We start from the raw sequence: 5000 nt of genomic DNA, 5'->3' as shown, positions 1-5000 counted from the left end.
CCGCGCAATGCAAGAACAGGCCAAAAACTGGCCAAAACGGCCCAAAAACGGGCCAAAACTGGCCATTTTTGGCTGCGCGAGCGGCGAGCGGCGGACAGCGAGCGAAGCGAGAGGCAGCACCGTCCCTGCTATACGAAAGCCCCATCCAGCCCTGTGCCACCCGGGGGGTTCCAGGGTGCTGAGATGGCTGACGTTTTGCTCCGCTCTCGACGGTCACCGCGCAATGCAAGAACAGGCCAAAAACTGGCCAAAACGGCCCAAAAACGGGCCAAAACTGGCCATTTTTGGCTGCGCGAGCGAGCGGCGAGCGGCGGACAGCGAGCGAAGCGAGAGGCAGCACCGTCCCTGCTATACGAAAGCCCCATCCAGCCCTGTGCCACCCGGGGGGTTCCAGGGTGCTGAGATGGCTGACGTTTTGCTCCGCTCTCGACGGTCACCGCGCAATGCAAGAACAGGCCAAAAACTGGCCAAAACGGCCCAAAAACGGGCCAAAACTGGCCATTTTTGGCTGCACGAGCGAGCGGCGAGCGGCGGACAGCGAGCGAAGCGAGAGGCAGCACCGTCCCTGCTATACGAAAGCCCCATCCAGCCCTGTGCCACCCGGGGGGTTCCAGGGTGCTGAGATGGCTGACGTTTTGCTCCGCTCTCGACGGTCACCGCGCAATGCAAGAACAGGCCAAAAACTGGCCAAAACGGCCCAAAAACGGGCCAAAACTGGCCATTTTTGGCTGCACGAGCGAGCGGCGAGCGGCGGACAGCGAGCGAAGCGAGAGGCAGCACCGTCCCTGCTATACGAAAGCCCCATCCAGCCCTGTGCCACCCGGGGGGTTCCAGGGTGCTGAGATGGCTGACGTTTTGCTCCGCTCTCGACGGTCACCGCGCAATGCAAGAACAGGCCAAAAACTGGCCAAAACGGCCCAAAAACGGGCCAAAACTGGCCATTTTTGGCTGCACGAGCGAGCGGCGAGCGGCGGACAGCGAGCGAAGCGAGAGGCAGCACCGTCCCTGCTATACGAAAGCCCCATCCAGCCCTGTGCCACCCGGGGGGTTCCAGGGTGCTGAGATGGCTGACGTTTTGCTCCGCTCTCGACGGTCACCGCGCAATGCAAGAACAGGCCAAAAACTGGCCAAAACGGCCCAAAAACGGGCCAAAACTGGCCATTTTTGGCTGCGCGAGCGAGCGGCGAGCGGCGGACAGCGAGCGAAGCGAGAGGCAGCACCGTCCCTGCTATACGAAAGCCCCATCCAGCCCTGTGCCACCCGGGGGGTTCCAGGGTGCTGAGATGGCTGACGTTTTGCTCCGCTCTCGACGGTCACCGCGCAATGCAAGAACAGGCCAAAAACTGGCCAAAACGGCCCAAAAACGGGCCAAAACTGGCCATTTTTGGCTGCACGAGCGAGCGGCGAGCGGCGGACAGCGAGCGAAGCGAGAGGCAGCACCGTCCCTGCTATACGAAAGCCCCATCCAGCCCTGTGCCACCCGGGGGGTTCCAGGGTGCTGAGATGGCTGACGTTTTGCTCCGCTCTCGACGGTCACCGCGCAATGCAAGAACAGGCCAAAAACTGGCCAAAACGGCCCAAAAACGGGCCAAAACTGGCCATTTTTGGCTGCACGAGCGAGCGGCGAGCGGCGGACAGCGAGCGAAGCGAGAGGCAGCACCGTCCCTGCTATACGAAAGCCCCATCCAGCCCTGTGCCACCCGGGGGGTTCCAGGGTGCTGAGATGGCTGACGTTTTGCTCCGCTCTCGACGGTCACCGCGCAATGCAAGAACAGGCCAAAAACTGGCCAAAACGGCCCAAAAACGGGCCAAAACTGGCCATTTTTGGCTGCACGAGCGAGCGGCGAGCGGCGGACAGCGAGCGAAGCGAGAGGCAGCACCGTCCCTGCTATACGAAAGCCCCATCCAGCCCTGTGCCACCCGGGGGGTTCCAGGGTGCTGAGATGGCTGACGTTTTGCTCCGCTCTCGACGGTCACCGCGCAATGCAAGAACAGGCCAAAAACTGGCCAAAACGGCCCAAAAACGGGCCAAAACTGGCCATTTTTGGCTGCGCGAGCGAGCGGCGAGCGGCGGACAGCGAGCGAAGCGAGAGGCAGCACCGTCCCTGCTATACGAAAGCCCCATCCAGCCCTGTGCCACCCGGGGGGTTCCAGGGTGCTGAGATGGCTGACGTTTTGCTCCGCTCTCGACGGTCACCGCGCAATGCAAGAACAGGCCAAAAACTGGCCAAAACGGCCCAAAAACGGGCCAAAACTGGCCATTTTTGGCTGCACGAGCGAGCGGCGAGCGGCGGACAGCGAGCGAAGCGAGAGGCAGCACCGTCCCTGCTATACGAAAGCCCCATCCAGCCCTGTGCCACCCGGGGGGTTCCAGGGTGCTGAGATGGCTGACGTTTTGCTCCGCTCTCGACGGTCACCGCGCAATGCAAGAACAGGCCAAAAACTGGCCAAAACGGCCCAAAAACGGGCCAAAACTGGCCATTTTTGGCTGCACGAGCGAGCGGCGAGCGGCGGACAGCGAGCGAAGCGAGAGGCAGCACCGTCCCTGCTATACGAAAGCCCCATCCAGCCCTGTGCCACCCGGGGGGTTCCAGGGTGCTGAGATGGCTGACGTTTTGCTCCGCTCTCGACGGTCACCGCGCAATGCAAGAACAGGCCAAAAACTGGCCAAAACGGCCCAAAAACGGGCCAAAACTGGCCATTTTTGGCTGCACGAGCGAGCGGCGAGCGGCGGACAGCGAGCGAAGCGAGAGGCAGCACCGTCCCTGCTATACGAAAGCCCCATCCAGCCCTGTGCCACCCGGGGGGTTCCAGGGTGCTGAGATGGCTGACGTTTTGCTCCGCTCTCGACGGTCACCGCGCAATGCAAGAACAGGCCAAAAACTGGCCAAAACGGCCCAAAAACGGGCCAAAACTGGCCATTTTTGGCTGCACGAGCGAGCGGCGAGCGGCGGACAGCGAGCGAAGCGAGAGGCAGCACCGTCCCTGCTATACGAAAGCCCCATCCAGCCCTGTGCCACCCGGGGGGTTCCAGGGTGCTGAGATGGCTGACGTTTTGCTCCGCTCTCGACGGTCACCGCGCAATGCAAGAACAGGCCAAAAACTGGCCAAAACGGCCCAAAAACGGGCCAAAACTGGCCATTTTTGGCTGCACGAGCGAGCGGCGAGCGGCGGACAGCGAGCGAAGCGAGAGGCAGCACCGTCCCTGCTATACGAAAGCCCCATCCAGCCCTGTGCCACCCGGGGGGTTCCAGGGTGCTGAGATGGCTGACGTTTTGCTCCGCTCTCGACGGTCACCGCGCAATGCAAGAACAGGCCAAAAACTGGCCAAAACGGCCCAAAAACGGGCCAAAACTGGCCATTTTTGGCTGCACGAGCGAGCGGCGAGCGGCGGACAGCGAGCGAAGCGAGAGGCAGCACCGTCCCTGCTATACGAAAGCCCCATCCAGCCCTGTGCCACCCGGGGGGTTCCAGGGTGCTGAGATGGCTGACGTTTTGCTCCGCTCTCGACGGTCACCGCGCAATGCAAGAACAGGCCAAAAACTGGCCAAAACGGCCCAAAAACGGGCCAAAACTGGCCATTTTTGGCTGCACGAGCGAGCGGCGAGCGGCGGACAGCGAGCGAAGCGAGAGGCAGCACCGTCCCTGCTATACGAAAGCCCCATCCAGCCCTGTGCCACCCGGGGGGTTCCAGGGTGCTGAGATGGCTGACGTTTTGCTCCGCTCTCGACGGTCACCGCGCAATGCAAGAACAGGCCAAAAACTGGCCAAAACGGCCCAAAAACGGGCCAAAACTGGCCATTTTTGGCTGCACGAGCGAGCGGCGAGCGGCGGACAGCGAGCGAAGCGAGAGGCAGCACCGTCCCTGCTATACGAAAGCCCCATCCAGCCCTGTGCCACCCGGGGGGTTCCAGGGTGCTGAGATGGCTGACGTTTTGCTCCGCTCTCGACGGTCACCGCGCAATGCAAGAACAGGCCAAAAACTGGCCAAAACGGCCCAAAAACGGGCCAAAACTGGCCATTTTTGGCTGCGCGAGCGAGCGGCGAGCGGCGGACAGCGAGCGAAGCGAGAGGCAGCACCGTCCCTGCTATATACGAAAGCCCCATCCAGCCCTGTGCCACCCGGGGGGTTCCAGGGTGCTGAGATGGCTGACGTTTTGCTCCGCTCACGACGGTCACCGCACCACGCAAGAACGGACCATAAACAGGCCAAAACAGCCCAAAAACGGGCCAAAACTGGTCATTTTTGGCTGCGCGAGCGAGCGGCGAGCGGCGAACAGCGAGCGAAGCGTGAGGCAGCACCGTCCCTGCTATACGAAAGCCCCATCCAGCCCTGTGCCACCCGGGGGGTTCCAGGGTGCTGAGATGGCTGACGTTTTGCTCCGCTCACGACGGTCACCGCGCCATGCAAGAACGGACCAAAAACAGGCCAAAACAGCCCAAAAACGGGCCAAAACTGGCCATTTTTGGCTGAGCGAGCGAGCGGTGAGCGGCGAACAGCGAGCGAAGCGAGAGGCAGCACCGTCCCTGCTATACGAAAGCCCCATCCAGCCCTGTGCCACCCGGGGGGTTCCAGGGTGCTGAGATGGCTGACGTTTTGCTCCGCTCACGACGGTCGCCGTGCCACGCAAGAACGGACCAAAAACAGGCCAAAACAGCCCAAAAACGGGCCAAAACTGGCCATTTTAGGTTGCGCGAGCGAGCGGCGAGCGGCGAACAGCGAGCGAAGCGTGAGGCAGCACCGTCCCTGCTATACGAAAGCCCCATCCAGCCCTGTGCCACCCGGGGGGTTCCAAGGTGCTGAGATGGCTGACGTTTTGCTCCGCTCACGACGGTCACCGCGCCACGCCAGAACAGACCAAAAACAGGCCAAAACAGCCCAAAAACGGGCCAAAACTGGCCATTTTTGGCTGCGCGAGCGAGCGGCGAGCGGCGAACAGCGAGCGAAGCGAGAAGCAGCACCGTCCATGCTATACGAAAGCCCAATCTAGCAAAGAACA

Source organism: Musa acuminata, unplaced genomic scaffold, assembly GCF_036884655.1.
Source record: "Musa acuminata AAA Group cultivar baxijiao unplaced genomic scaffold, Cavendish_Baxijiao_AAA HiC_scaffold_1024, whole genome shotgun sequence".
Lineage (NCBI taxonomy): Eukaryota > Viridiplantae > Streptophyta > Magnoliopsida > Zingiberales > Musaceae > Musa > Musa acuminata.
This window is presented reverse-complemented; position numbering follows the sequence as displayed.